A 16,318-nucleotide genomic window follows, 5' to 3' on the forward strand; every position below is an offset into this window, starting at 1 on the left:
AATCCCATTAGAATAGCTCCTTGTATTTCCCAAAGGAAAGTAAATGCCATCACCACTCTCCTCCAAGCCTGTCTGTGCATATGAAAGAAGGAAAGGAGTCTTCTTTCCATACAGCTATTTTTAAACTGTCTTTCATTTACCTGCCTCTGGAGAATGGCACTAAGATTACATATATACCAAATGATCAGTTATATTTGCTGATAAAAAAAATTGCCCATTGATACATTCTAATGTGAAAAGATCCTTGGGCAATAGGGATGAAGGAACTTTGAAATGGAAAATGCCCCTAAGGTACATCTTGCTGCTTTTCTTTAGCAACAGGAGCACTAGTCAGTTTTGCCTAACACCTGTTAAAATGTTATATATGGTTTTGTTGTTGCCCTGCTACTTAATTCCGTACATTAATTATTGTGAATATTTCTTTGGCAGTTGGTATAGAAGTGCCTTCTATTCCGTCAGTGTCCATTTCCATTTCAGGAAACATAATCGTTAAATATTATGGATTATTCTTCTTGCAATTAAAGTAGCTCAACAAGTTTAATTGCTCAAATGGTTTAAGCTCAACTCCATTTGTGGCTTAGAACTTCCCTGTTTTCTCCAAAACAGGGCATACTTTAGTGAAGTTCTACTTGCCCTTAATTTCCCCTTTGCTATAGATAACAATCTATTTTCTCTAAGAATTTTGCTTAAATTGATTTCTCAGCTGAATGCAGTGTTTTGTAATCTCCTTCAGAATTCTGCAATACTACTGGGACAGTCAGAACTGACAGCCTCATTGCTCTTGTTATGTATGTTATGATGAGAACACTAGATCTTGCAACAAAAATATATATTCAAATTACAGGTTTACTGGCATCATGTCTTCATACTGTGCTAAAATAACCTCCTGCAGTCTATATTCAGTGTTTCTATTTATGCATCCTGTGTTTTGCTTAGCAGTAAGACAAAAAGAAAGCAGGCCATCATGGGCATAGTGTTCTGAGGATGTTAACACCCTCCTCTCCTGGCTCTTCCTAACCTATCAGTATTGAGGGTAATTCTTGGTTTTAGCAATATGTTTAGAATTATTATTTTCTGGTTTCTGTGCAGGGAACATGGGCTTGGACTCAGAAATGCAATGAAGCTCAAGAGCAGATGCTCCAGAGTAGTGTTCCATCTCCCGTTTTTGTATAATTCACTCTCTCAACGCCTCAGCTTAACCAAAGGGGATAATGGAAAACCTCTTACTGTTGGTGTATTTGCTGCTGAATAGACCCAGCACTTCCCCCTAAGGTTGGCTTCAAGCTCCTCAACAGCTACACAGGCAGCTCCAAAGCCTGTGAGCTGTTGGGTCTGGCTGCCTGTGCCAGCTCCATCCCACTCACACCGGCCCTTCTCTCTCCCCAAGCAGGGGACAAAAACGATCTTTTGGGGAGCCCCACCTCCCTTGGTAACCTTTATAGCTCAGCCTGGCTCCTTCGGGAAAAACGGACTCTGAAAAGGGTAAAAATGACAGTCTGGTATGGTGCGAAGACCTGCGACCTGTGCTTTCTTCCTCTACTTGTTCTAACTCTGTATTAGTCCTGACACACTTTAATCCCGTGTGGGGCACTCTCAATGCCTTTTACTTGGCTCTAGTGTCCCTTACACGTTTCTGGTGCTGCACAAGCACTAAATCAAGTATTCACGTGCAATAAAGAGGAATAAAAGCTACCAAGCGGCTAGCTCACATCTTTGCACAGCAAAAATATCCTTGCAAAGAGTGCAAAATGCTTCTCTCCAGTTGGCTGTTGTGATCTGGCTGACAGAATCCTCCAGCTGTGGAAAAATTGGTTTAAGGGTCTTAGAAATGGGATAAGAGTTTATTTGCAAATTAAACTATGTTAGCTATCATCGCTGACTAATTATAGCACCGTGGTTTTGAGCATTTACTAGACCAAATAATTCTGCAAGAATCACTATCTAGAGTTTTAGTAATGCTGTGGAGGAAGGAAGAAAGGAACGTTTGATATGTTTTCTGATACTTGACTAATCTGAGGGCAGAATTCATCTTACCCAACCTTAACTGCTCAAATGGTAAGCACGAATCCAAGATCATAATCTGTGCTTTTTCTACACTGAAAGACGACAGACAGAGCCAGAAGGTGATTCACACAGCTTCTTCATAGCCAACAAGTTGACATGAGGCTACAGTATGTCATGGGAAAAATGGAATGCCTTGGATATATGATAAAATGTTTACATTAACCTATGACTTCAGTGTCAGAATACAAACTGTTTAAGTATCTCCAGTCTTCAGAACAGTATGGTACATCCTTAATATCCTAATTGTGAGTGCTCAGGCTCCAAGTGTTCTGTCTCACAATGGTAAGTAAATAAAATAAAATAGAATCAGTTTTCTTGCATTCCTATATACCAGATGATAGGAACCCAATCAGTAAGCTGGGGATTTTTTCATTTTTTGTCAACAAAACTAAAATAAACATCCATCCCTCCACACCTTTTACAACCTTTCACCTTAAACTCACTTTTTGGGTGGGCAGGCTTTTCACTGGTGTAAATTGCAACCCAGTAAAAGGCTAATGGTGACACTGCATCCTAACTTCTAGCATGTAGAAAGAAATTGTAAACTGGAAAACTATCACATCAGAGCAGTGGGAAGATGCAAGCAATGAAAAGATTCAGTCCCAATAAATGTAAAATCCTGCAACAAGGGAAAAAAATATACAGGAAGAAAATAGGAGATGACAAAGAAGCCACTGAAATAATAAAAATAAGTTTATCATCATTTTGTTTTCCTTTTAGGCAGTGATGTTTTTTTCACGTAACCAAGCAATACACTTGTCACGAGACAGGTGTGGAATCAGATGCAGGAGTGTGTCATGAGATCTCTGCTGTCAAGCTGTAATTCAGCACTGTTAAAAGGATTTAAATTGATGGCATTGGAGTATCTGTCATTATGACTAAGATAATTACTCTTCTGAGCCCTGTCTGTAGCAATGGGCAATATCAGAGGCTTCAGAAGAACCATTCTACTATGAAGACGGAATGCATGTGTGGAGGTGCAAAATCTTTCCTTGTCTGGGGTTAGTAGATTGCATAATTTGCTTATTGTCTTCTTCAGCTCTGCAGTTACATGAATTTCTTATTGATCATAAACTCATCCTGCCTTTTGTAAATTTCAGCTAAGGATCTGGGTGTAACAAAAAATTCCAGTCATCGGTAACATCAGATCCTATATTGCAGGGCCCAGACCTGACAGTTAAATAGGTGGTGAACTGGGGTGTCTAGAAGCTTAAAACACACACTCCTGGCATTGCAGGAATGTCTCCACATGAAAAGAGCTATATGTTGCCAGTTACTGTTCCAGGGAATCATTTTGTACCCAATCTCATCATATTTGCTTTGTTCTAACTCAGCATTCCCTACAGAAGTGAAGTACAGATAAAACAGCAAAGTCAAGACGAGGATCTCAAGATTATAACTGACTTGGTTCCTCTCAGCATTAACGCTGCAGCAGCACAGAGCACTTCTGAGCCTGGAAGGCTGGTGAGCTGCTGTTCTTCACTGGGTTCTGTGCTCTGTGGTTGCACGGCCAGCTGAACCCACGTAGTGCCAGCCCAGGTGCATCTGCATCCCCTACGTTATGGATAAACCCCATGACAATGACAGAGACCCTGGCTGCTGAGCAGTATGACTGCCCTGTTGTTGACTCAAATAGAAACCTGGACTATCTCAGTGGTTAAACTTTACTGAAACTTGAAACAAAAAGCCCCCACATTGAACAAGTGCAGAAACACCTTTCAGGAAGTGATGAGTAGCACTGCAGTCTCCAAAGGGGACTCACTTCTGCAGGTCTTGTGGTAGACTGCATCTACAACGAGTATAGGATTAGGAATGGCATCTGAAGGAGAAAATGATCTCCCAAAAGGCAGGTGAAACCCTAACCCTTCCTTCTAATTGTCCAGACTTTGTGACTCATTATCCTTGGGTGAGAGGAAATCTCTGTCCATGATTCCTTGCCGGATCTGAGTGCGGGGGGAGCAGGAGGGTCAGAGCAAGTGAAGTCTTAGGTGTCATGTGTTTAGCTGATCTAATGCAAAAATAGAAAGGAATCAAGGGGAAAGAAACCCTGTGAAGACAAGCCAAGGGAAGAAAAAAAAAAAAAAAGGAAGCAACACCAACACACAGTAACTTCTGCAGAACATGAGGCAGACACAGTCCTCAGAGGAGCCAAATCCACCAATTCCTGCCTTGATTACTTTGGGACAGTAGGGAAATTCTAGTATGAAAGAAAGTAAGAGGCTAACTAAAGACACCTGATTCTAGAAATTAACAACTGTGGCCTAAAACATGTGTTAAACATATTTAAAATCAATACCATTTTCTTTTTGAGAAGGACAGGCAAAGCCAGCACACCACTCAAGAGCTGTATCTGCCCCTTTGCAGAATGACAGAGGTCAAGCTGGATGGAGGGCCACCTCCTGGGGATCTTGTTGGACAGTAGGGAGAAGAAAAGACATCACAGCATTTTACTCACTTTACCATCAATGCAAGTGCACATAAAGTGCACATGCATAGCATGTTTTGTAGTCCTGTGGTTTCAAGCATGACAAAGAGACTGAACTGGACAAGCCTCTGCAAGATGTGGTTCAGAGGATTATCCCACTGCTGATCCAAAAGGTTATTAGCATGGACGCTGTTATGGATAAAGACTCACTGTCCATTCTCTACCACACACAGCTGATGCTCTCCCAGATAGTGTGGTCCGTAGACAATTCCCAGGAATGTTCTGCCAACTATGTAGTTAAATGGCTAATCGGTAGCAAAAAACCCTAGACCTTCTCAGTTAACTTGGTGGGATTCACTTCTTGCCTTTCATGGATCCAGAACATGTGTGTTCTTTCACTGAGTAAAGGTTGCTGGTTCATCCCTGTGCAGACAAGAAACTGAGCTGCCACAGGCTTCAAGAATGCAGAGAGGAACAAGAAAGTAGACAGAAGTACTTCAAATTCCAAACAAAATATTAATAGGTTGAAAAAAGCTACTTAAAATGCTCTTTTGCCCATGAAGTAAGTTGGTCTTTAAGCAAATAAAAAGAAGAAAGGACTCCCACAGTGCTCCTGTGGCATTCTCACTCCTCACAAGCCCTCTCAGTATGCAGACTGACTGCTATGGACATAGAAGAAAGCAGCTTGTGGGACATGCTCCCTTCCTCTATTCTCCTGGCCTGGAGCTCACAGGAGCTGCCCTTGAAGTCTCAGTCCAAACATTTCATGGGTCATCTGCCAGTTCAGCTTCCTTCCTTGCACATGTAGGAGAAAAGATTGCCATTGGGGTTGGATCTGCAGCTGATGGTAACACCGCTGGAGACAGCTCTGTTGCCACTTCTCTGCTGTGATTTCCTTCAGGTCCACACTGGAGCATGTCTCTTGTAGACACCTGTACTCTCAGGGCCAACACTGCAACCTTGTGTATGGGTACAGGAGCTTGGTTGAACCCTTTGCAGGTTGCATCCTGGGAGCATTATTTGGAGCAGTTCTCCAAAGCCAACTGCCCAGCTATCTGGGAGAGGCATCAGGAACCAGGATTCAGCCCTAAGACAATGCACATTTCTGTGAGCACCAGCTTAGACTGCTGGATGAAGAAGCTGGGTAGACAGAAGCTAATCTCTATCAAAAGTTTGGGGCATTACATCAATGGTCTTCATTGATATTTCTCCTTCTCTGTAGCCTGGTCTGTGTGGTGACTAGACTGAAAACCTTCAGCTGCTTCAGATACTTGCCTTGCATATGGGAGGGACATTTGAGATAAGCAGTTATCTTCCAGTCATTTTGCATCATGGCCAAACTAGGCATATCCTGGTATGCTGTCTACCATGAATCAAAACTATTTAGAGCTCTCTGTCAAAGATTTAACTATGTACTGTTCCTGGGCATTCTTATGGCACTGTAGTCACTGCCCTCTCTCTATGCAATGATTGCCCCAAAAGGAGCTTGAAGTATTGGGAACTGTTGGAGAAATTATTGGAGTTGGATACTCCTGACTGCAGGAAATTGCTATTGCTAACTTGTGTCTGGATTCAGCTTCATGCAAAGAAACAAGAGGCTCCCACCTCACTCCGGAGGCCTGCTCCTGGCTAGCCTGAGGAAGAAGAGACAACAGAGGAGTCTTCTGGGCAAGAGGTGAAGGCCACGATTGCTGTTTCATGGGGGTGACACTGAGAGCAACCACAGTAAACAGCAAACTTGCAAGAGTTGTTGGCAGGAAAGCGGGCACACTCACAAGCATGATGCTTGTGAAGAAACTGCCACCCTGGCAGTGGCCTCAGCATGGACAGGACAGTGGCTACACATGGCATGCAGAATTCACCCACTGAGGAGGACCAGGCTTCCTTGGAGTGCCCCGCTCATGTCCCCCATGCTTGGGCAGCAGCTGAGGCTGCAGGATGTTTTATTGCAAGTGGGAATCACCACACAACCTGCTAGACCTGTGTTTGCAGGTCCCCAAGCACAGCTGTCGCAGTTGAGTGATTTACAGTCTTGCTTGCCACAGAGCAACTCTCCCCCACCGATGGCCCATCTGCGCTGATGAGGCCAAGAAGGATGATGCAGTTCTGGAAAGCTCTCCCCGTACAGAGATCCTGTGTCCTACCACTGCTTGTCTGTCGGCTCTCACAGCCTTAGCCATCATATCAGAAACCATATGCCCTCTAAGCGGGGATTAAAGGCAACCAGTCCTCACAGACCCCCACCTTTGTCCTTTTCCACCAACAATGTGACTGCACTCATCAGTGCTCCCACCAGAGCCCTGCTTGTGTGAGCTCCTCTTGAAGTGAGGGATGGTCAAAGCCCCTGACTATCCTTGCCCAGGGATGTTATAGCAGCCCCTGAGGCCATCAACCTCTGCTCCAGCAATGCTGCAGCAGGGCCGGTCTCTAGCACCCACAGCCCTGCCCTCCCTGGCCATGGGTCCTGCTGAGCCAGGCCCACCCAGGGCTCCCATCCCAGCCTGGCCTCAGCCCTGCCCTGCTGCCATGGGTAGCCCCTGGCCTGTGCTGCTCACTGTCAAGATGGTTCTGTGGACACAAGAGAGTCAGAGTTTGCACAGTACAGGTCCGGCCGAGGAGGACACCTCCCTCACTGCCCTTTTTCAACATGTGCTCATGCTGGTCATGCAACACCTGGCATGACCGCAGGTGGCAGCGTGTGGCAATGGATGTGTGATGTCATGCCTGCCTAGAATCTACTCCACATGCTGTCCAGGCTGGCAGTTGTCACCTTGGGTGCAAAATATGCTGCCTTCAGGTCCACTGACCTCTTTGCAGTTGACCTGAGGCATCTCAACAGACCTTGTGAGGTGCTCCTGTGGAGAAACACTCTGCTTCTTCATACCCCCATGGACACAGTGACAAAGACACCTTTTGGCCCCTCGTTGTCACACAGATGGCACATTTTTTTAAATGCCTGGGAGTGACAGATGATACTTAACTGTAGCATGAGGACATGCAGAGAGACAAGGCCACAGGGCCTGCTGTGACACTTATGGAGGTCCCACACCATCAGCAGAAGAATGTGGCCATAGTGTACACTGAAGTGGGACCCCATGGGCACTGAACACTTCCTTCATCAGCCTCCCCCATGCAAGTTTATTCATAAGGGAACCTGTAGACACACTGCAGATGAGCCACCCCAGGAAGGATTACACAGTAATGGGCCAACCGGTGCACTAGGACTTTGGGATGCACTCAGTGTGTCAGCATGAAAATATGGAGGCACTGTTTGTGACTCAAAGGACAGCTAATAGTAGATAGCAGATAGTAGTTTATCAGGGAAGGGTAAGTCTAAATGTTCTCTGGCTCTGCTGCTTCAAGGACCCTCTGACTGATTTGAGACCAGGTTCAGAAAAAATACAGGCCTTTCCTGAGAAGGTTATTTCTACCATGACTTTTAACCTTTTCACATCTAGTGATATTGATTTAAAAGTTCTTTAGAAAACCCTCGAGCACTTTAACATTTATGCAATTTTACCCCTGCCCCACTGTTCTCACACTTAGAACAGGCTTTGGTCAGGCTTTTCAGAAACAATTTCACCTTTGGGCAGAGACTAAGCACATAACTTCTCAAAGTAGAAAAACAGAAGTTTCAGGCTGTTCTGGGTAACAGAGGAGGAAAGCCCAGGGGACTAGGATGGTAACAGTGTTGTGCAACAAAAGATAGTCTGCTGTTTTTCGCAGTATAACAAACTCTCACTTGATTTTAATTATTTTTTTCTAACACATTGAAGCTACATGAGGATACAGACAGTGACAGCAACTGACCTTTAAAAAAAAGCTAGCTCCAAGAAAATACACAGATATCGCATCTTGCAACTCCTCACCTTTAGGAACCTGACTTCCAGAATAGTCTCCAGAGCTTAAATATTACATCCAGGAGTGGAGATTTGTGTGTTCAATAATTTTCAAGCTCATGAAGAAGTCTTTTGCAGACTTTTGGAGCCTTAAAAGTTGAGTGACATCTCTGTTTAGGAGCAACATTTTGGGTTCAGGCACACGGATTTATTTAACTATTTCTATTCTCTCTTTTTGGACTGGAAATAAACCTACTTAATTGACTTAAATAGATACTCTTTCTTGCAGTAGGCATGTTCTGGGGCCAGTAGTTCAAGATATCTTAAATTTTCTACTATTTTTTTCTCTGCTGACTACTACAGAAACTGGTTAGATCAGATTATGTAATTAACATATCTGAGATGTTTGAAATGGCTAAGCGAGCCTTCATCTTTAATGTTTTATGATATAATATGCCAATAATTTGGAAAGTTCTCAGCCTGCACATTGTTTACTGGTATCTTGCCACTTTGTAACTTGGATCAGTGAGGTTGCACTTACATCAGATAGCTCTACTTGACACTAATACATTATCCTAGGCTTGTCATCATGGTACTCTATATTTAAATATTCTTTCATTTTATCTTCAGGTTAATGATGCCTTTTGAGAAAATTGTAGTCTGGATTTCTTCCAGAGCACATATTTTTTTATCTACTGCGTTCAATACATTAACTGATGACAATCAGTGTATGGCAAATTATCTGTCACGAAGGGTAAGCAGAAGCCTGACAGAATTCAACACGTATTTCTGTCCCATGCAATTTGTCTTAGCTATACTAATATATCATAAGGCATTTACCAGTTATATCCTGATATTTGTTAGTATTGCCCATTTTTGCATGCCCAGTCTAAAGATACGATATGTTTTGTTATCAATGGATATTGCAGATATTTTAGTTCATCAAAGGCTTTTATCCTTTCTTCTTTAGTTGCAAGTCAGAATACATTTCCATATTACATTTTCTCCAGTGGCAAAATTGATTTAGACAGTTCTCTTCCTTCTCTATGCCACTCGTTCCTCCTGCCACATCAATCTTTTGCTATGCTTTTTGTGCAAATACAGCCATCTGTGGGGCAACAATGTAAGACAGATCAGTAAAATCAGGGGTGCTAAAAATACACTCTCCAGGAAAAAAACAAACAACAACAACCACAACAAGGCAAAGCAGTGAAGCTGGAAAAATGTAGGAGAGTGGTGAAATCCCAAACAAAGGGTGTTCTTCAGAACAAGATGAAGGAAAAGTCAAGGGCACAAATGTGCATGTCAAAAGGGGAAAATTTGAGGATCTCTCTTTTCCCCCTAAAAATTATAAACTGTAGACCAGATGATGGCGGAGGCTGAAGAAAATATAAAATTATCTATAGAAAAAAATAGCTTGGCTCTGCTGATTTTATGTTGAAGATGATGGTTGAATATTCAGATAAACATTTCTAAGAAGTACTCAGATGTGGGATCAGAGAGATGGAAACATTTACTCGTCATACTTTATACTCTTCCAACATAAGTTTAAAGAAAAGACCACAAACACGTGAAATTCTGGACCAAGACACTGGATTTTACAGTACCCTTTCATATGAGATAGCAGTGTTTCGTATATAAATACTGAAACTATACTGAGGCCAGTAGTCCATGCAAGTATAGATTATGAGAAGAATATACTAAATTGAGAAAAGGTTGTCCATGTCATACCATTTCTTCATTCCTTACCACTGAGAGAAAAAGCACTTTTCTTTCTCAGTCCTGTCTGCTCACCTCTCTTCATGCCAATATAATTTTTGGCCTTCCAAATTTGACGGCATGTTGTGTGTGCTTATTTCTCCATAGAACATACCAGCTGCTTTGCTTTGATGGCAGTATTTTTTTAATTCTAAAATAATACTTTGTACTTTTCTGCCAGCAGCTGAATGAAATATCCAGAATGATTCAAATCTTAGATATTTTTCAGAAAGTGTTTTGGAAAGACAGGCTTGTTTGTTTTCAGAAATCTTGTATGCTTCACAAAATGCAGTGTGCGTGAGGTATTTCCTCTTTGTTAAAGGCTTTGGGCAGCCCCTACTTTTCCTTAATGCCTCTTTGTCATCCTGCTCTATAATAATAAGCAAGCAAGCAAGCAAGCAAACATACATGTCTTCCCTACATATCATACAAACCACTGTAAGTTTTTGTGTGCAGCTTGTGCAGAAAAGATTCCCTTCTGTATTTTATTGACTATTTTGAGTGTTTCTGATGAAAAGCACCTAGCTGGCTGCAGGCTCTCTGCTGCAGAGCTCTCAGGGCGATGCTGGCTGGAGGTTTGCTTTGTCCCTCATCAGCTTCAAGGGGAAACTCTCTGACCATCACAGCGACTGCTCGATCTCCCAGCACAGACTTTCAAAACACCCGGGCTCCGTTCCCCTGCTGTTCTCCAGCATTAGCTGAGAGACTTCAGAATATTTGTACTGATTTGCTGAATCCCTCTGGACATTTAGAAAGCAATACATTATTGCGTTGCTCTGCATTTCTGGTTGCTGTTTTTTCGTTTTATTGGTGCTTGCACATACGAGTTGGTAAAATCGTTTACTGTTCCTGTTCCAGTCAACATTTGTTCACCTATCCTGTCATGATATTCTATATGCTCATCTGTTCCTGTCTTTGTTTTATTTCTCTCACTCATTTCCACTCTTGCCTTTCCTTCTTCTCCCCTCATTTTATGAACTTTAGTTCTCCAATACCATATTTCTGTACCAAATCTTATATATAAGAAAGTGGCCAAAACTTTACCCTGCAAACAGTTAGATGTAACATTTTTCTACATATCTTATCCAGCTGAATAAAATAGCACCACTTACATGCCTGAAGCGACATGTACGTGTTTGCAGTTCTGGAGCCTAAGGAACTCACCTGGCTACTGGCTTTTACAAGGAAAGAAGGAACTTCTGTGGTTTGTACACATCAAAATTCCAGTGTAATCTCATTGCTGTTACCCTCATTTCCTCATGTTTGTTATAATTGCCTAATCTGTCATTTCAGATCAAGTATCTCACCATAGAATGACTTGTACTCACTCTTAATTTGATGTACTGGAAGTAGCCCTACTGGCTTAAATGGAACTATGCACATAAATAAAGGTAAATGTATGTGCAAGCCTTGAAGAGACCGTACATTGCAAATCCTGCGGGAAAAGCATGGTACATTTAACTAATTTTACAATATTTGCACGCTAAATACAGGTTGGGTAATTAGTAACTTCTTCCAGAGTAAGCTTTTAGGCTTCATATCAGCTTAACAGAAGCACCACTAGTCATCTGTAAGCACAGGATAAACTCCATTTCCAGAGAATTCAGAGATGATCCAGGACAGTATGAATTATTAACTAGAGAAAGAAAAACAAACAAAACCACACATACACACGATTTAAACCCGATGAAATATTAATGTCCACAAATAATTCTTAAAATATGCCAGAGGGATTCGGAGCTGGCCCAGAAGCAGAGGTCAGGAGCAGGCTGTGGGAGCGGGCAGCAGCTCAGGCAGGATTGCACAGGGAATCCCATGAAGGTCGGCGGCACAAGCGGCCCGAGAGCCGGGGCAGCGGGGCCGGGTGCGCGGCACAGCCCGGCCGGGGCGGCCCGGGGGGCTCAGCTGCCGAGCACCCGCGCCCCAGGGCTGGCTGCGGAGAACCGCGGGGGGCAGGGTCGGGCCGCAGAAGAAAGGCTGGCGACTTCTGCGCAAATTCTGCCTGCGGTTCTTGCTCAAACGGCAAGAAGAGAGGCGAGAAGAGTGCCTGTATTTTACAGCATGCAATCAGTGCTTTGCCGTTTGGGCGAGTGAATCAGCATTCAGCGACGTGACCCTACTGAAATGCCTCAACAGTTCATTACTCGCCCTGCACTTTTATATTTTAATGGCTGTGAAGTCCACGGAATGGTAAATAATTGCTCTGTGCTGCTGTCGCGGCTCTCGGCAGCGCTGCGGAGTCTCCGCGCACCGGCCCACCCTGCTGACCGCCACCGGGGAGAGGACAGCACCCTGGCCCTGCCGGCGCCGCGCTCCCCCGGGGCCGGCCCGGGCTGCCCCCGCAGAGCCGCCGGTCCCAGCGCCCCGCGGCCAGGGCGGTGCCTGAGGGCGGCTCGAGCCCCGCCCCGCCCCAACGGCCGCGGGCGAGGAGGCGGCACCGCCGTGCGCGTGAGCTCAGCGCGTCGCGGAAACCAACGGCCCGGGCGCCGCCCCCTCTCCCTCCCTCCGCGGGCAGAGCCGGGCTGGGCCCCGCGCCGCCGGGCTCGGCCCGCCCCGCCCCGGCAGCGCCGCCCCCTCCGTTCCTCACACACACACACAGACAGACGCTTCCTGCGTGGGGCCGGGCCCGGGCGGGCGGAACGGCGGCGCTTTCCCCCGTCGACTCGCAGGTATCGGGGCTGGGCCCGCGGCGGGGCAGGGGGCGCGGAAGGGCCCGGCGGCGGCAGCGTCTCCGTCTCCCGCCTGGGGTCTCGGCCGGCAGCCGCCGCCCTGAGCGTAGCGAAGGGTGGGGGGGTGGAGCGGTGCCTTCGAGCCGGAGCCGCCTCTGGGCGGGGGCCCGAGCCCGGGTGGGAGAGGGCCCGGGTGGGTTCCCGCTGCGGCCGGGGGAACCGCGGCCCAGGGGGCTCCCGGGGCCCCGGGGGAAGTCGGCGGCGTCCGCCGGTGCTCCTCACATTGCTGGAGGGTGAAGTCATCGTGCCCATTGTCTCCCCTCGAATCCCCCCGGGCTGAGCGAGGGGCCCGTCCCGCCCCGAACCGTGGCGGAGGAGGGGGGCCCGGGCCGCCCCCCGCCCTGGGAGCTGGATGGCGGGGGAGCCGCCGGGTGGGTTTCGCTTGGCCTCGGCGGGTGGGGCTGTGCGGGGAGGTGCTGCCGCCCTCCACCCGCCCGGGTGGGCCGCGGCGCTGCGGGGGGCCCCTCGGCGGGCGCCTCACTCTCGCCGCCCAGGAGCGGCATAGGGCCGCCGGCCGGGCCCTGGAAACTCTTGCGCTTGAACTTACGGGGCACGGGAGAAGCAGTGCGCGCAACTCCCGGGCCTTCGGCGCAGTCCGGGGGGAAGGGATCCCACGTCTGCCCATCGAGAGTTTCGCTTTTGCTTTTCTGGGCTCTGTTGCCCACCCTGGATCCGGTGAATCGTAGGAGCGAGTGTACTGGGGTGACCGAGGATATTGCAGCTCGGCTGGAAAGGCGGTGGGGGAAACCAGCAGTGGTGATTGCCAGCATCCTTGCACAGGTCCTTCTGCAGAGCTGGGAGTTTTCCATCTGGCAGTGTACTATACACACTGCAACTATTGCAGCCCCGTCTTGCAAAGACGGAAAAACGAATAACAATCTGAACGCCAGTGTGCATCTAAGAGAGCTGAAGAGGTGCTGGTTGGCAAATGGGAGGTGTCCCTCTACCTCTTCCTCTCCTGCTCCAGTGCTCTCTGAAAGAAATGCGGCTTTGCTAAGGACTATTAGTGCAGTAGAGTTAGGGGTTATGCAAAAGGGACAGTAGTGGAATGCAGTTATTGCTGAGCACAGAAACCAAAGTTTAAAGCCTTTATGCCCTTGTGGTCGCTTACTGGAAATGTGCTGGCATTTCCCTGTGAGGAGCACAACAAATCTTGTTTCTGTTAAAATGCTGTCATTGGCATTGCTACTGATTAGTGCTTTATCTCAAATTGTCATCAAGGACAACGTTGTTTTTAAAAAGCAAGGGGCAGTTTGGGAAATGAGTCTTGCAGGATTTAATTCTATAGACAAAACTAATAATAAAATCATTTTTTAAATTCAATTTTTTTCTTCAAAGTTTGTTTGGTGGCCAAAAAACCCTAGTTCAGTATCTGCAGGAATGGTTTTTACTAAGTTCATTGGAAAATAAGGTTTTCAGTTTAATATCTAGGTCAAACTCAAGTATAAATTCTGTTTTGCCCAGCTAATGTAATTGATTTGCATGCTTAGAAATGATGGCTGTGTAACATTACTTAACAATTTCCAAAATCTCACCATTATTTAAGTGCAAACATTGTTTAAATATTTGTACTTAAAGCTTTCAGAAAGCCAAGAAAGCACTTTTTTATTGCGTGTGAACTAGGCCTGTTTGGTCCAGTAAATGAAAATGAAAGTTCCACTTTTGCATAATGGCAATAATGCAACTCTTAGAAATGAGTTCAGTAAAAGGCTTACATATACGTAACTCCTCTATATGCATATTTCTTGAAGTATTGCAGAGTTTTAACTGTGCTTTACACAATTCAGCATTTCTAAAATGCTGAATTCTAGCTGTTATGTTTATGTTGTCAGCTGTTTTTGAGTTTGAGGACATCAGATCATAATTTATAGAAGAGAGGGTTGAAATGTGTATGATGTGTGGTTTTCTTTTTATATCTACCAGACTAATGACACATTTCTTATAAAGAGCAATCATCAGATTTTGATTAATTATGCTAGCTGAGGCTCAGGAGCAAGTAAGATACTTGACAAATGTATTTGTTTACCTTTGTAGTGTTTACAAATCCTTGTCTCTCCATTACTAAATGAGTCGTTAAAACTCATTTAGCTGTGGGATTCCCAGTTAGCCTTAATATTAGGAAAACTTGTTTTATGTGAATATTACCAACCTGTGAAAGAACACAAACCCTTGAATTCTTTTGGCAGTTGTGTAGAGCCTTTTGTGATGGAAAACGTGCATACTTTATTTTTCTATTAATAATTAACAGCATTTAGCTACTGTTCCCCATGACAGAAAGTTCAGACTGCATTTCTGTTTTGTAGCTGAGTTGTGAGTCAGTCTGATTCTTTCTTAGGGTCAGCGAATGCTCTTTCAGGGGCTACAAAATACTAATTTTAATACTGGCTTATTCATAGAGAAGTTGATTTCAGATTTTTCTCTTTTTGCATTTGCCTTAGCTCTAAGTTTCCATTCTCCCTTCTGTGTGAACTGATGGAAGATGCATAGCTGGATAAATCGGTGTACATAACGCAGCTTCAACATGCTGAGAATGCTGTTGGATCTTATCTTGCTAAAAGCATCTGTATTGCACCTGGAGGTAGACTTCCACCAAGAAGGTAAAAAGTAGCATTGAGTCTTAGAGAACTGGTTGTTGATAGTAGTGTTGCAGTATATTATTTTCGGTGCAGTGTATTGTTTTGTTGGTTTTTTGGTTTGTTTTTTGTTTTTGTTTTCACATAGGAACAATATGGAAGAGACTGTATCAGTACCTAGAAAACAGTTGGGTTTTTTTTATGTTCCTAGTTTCTCACAAGAGGATGCCTCCTTTATTTATTTTTTTTCCTGATTCTCTGAAATTGAAGTTTTGTGATTTAGTCTAATGTTAGTTCATTTCTAGTAGTTTGTCTTATATCGTCAGTGAAATAACCTTTAAGGAAAAGTGAAACCTTTTCGTGTTGTGTATATAGATTAGATTTCAGATAGTGTGTGTTCTGCTTTAGCTCAGAAAGAAGTAGAGGTCCAAATAAACAACTGAGTTTGAACTAAAGAGTAGAATTCAGAGTGGAATTTCAGTCTTCCCTCTTGAGTATTTACTTGAAGGTTACTTCAGAAGGATATCTTCAAGGACTCTCTTTCACCAATTTTATTTCTTAGTGCTTTGTGATAAGTTTTATAAGTAGGTATTTGGCCTATTGCTGACATTTATGAATTGGCAAATTTCTACCAAACTTCTGTAAACTAATGTTCCCCCCATTATCCCAGATTTTCTAGTTGATGAGAAGGGACTTTGTATAACAGACTTTGCTCATCTGAGTCATAAGGCAGTTTAGTCTTCTTTCCTCATTTCTGTCAATTCTCAGCCACTGCATAAATGTGCTTTACCTTGTGTTTGATTGCTGGCCCTTCTCTGGCATGGGCTACTTCTTGTTGTTGTTTGTTGTTGTTGTTGTTGTTGGTTTTTGTTGTTGTTTTCTTTTTTTTTCTTTTTTTTTCTCATAGTGCAGATACTGACTCAAGGTTCC

At 44.6% G+C, this 16,318-nt stretch overlaps 1 protein-coding gene across 3 annotated transcripts in view; it reads left to right on the forward strand.

Annotated features, from left to right (window-relative positions):
* Nucleotides 1-12,603: 12,603 nt before the first annotated feature.
* RNF19A (ring finger protein 19A, RBR E3 ubiquitin protein ligase) overlaps nt 12,604-16,318 on the forward strand; it is a 60,571-nt gene continuing 56,856 nt past the window's right edge. For 2 of the 3 annotated variants that reach the window (XM_082043816.1, XM_082043818.1), the window contains exons 1-2: nt 12,604-12,755; nt 15,254-15,412. The gene's annotated coding sequence lies outside the window, so the exon portion shown is untranslated. The remainder of the gene's footprint in view (nt 12,756-15,253; nt 15,413-16,318) is intronic. The other variant, XM_082043817.1, reaches the window with a different exon arrangement.

Source organism: Streptopelia decaocto, assembly GCF_964273445.1.
Source record: "Streptopelia decaocto genome assembly, chromosome: 2".
In the NCBI taxonomy this organism is placed as follows: Eukaryota; Metazoa; Chordata; class Aves; order Columbiformes; family Columbidae; genus Streptopelia; species Streptopelia decaocto.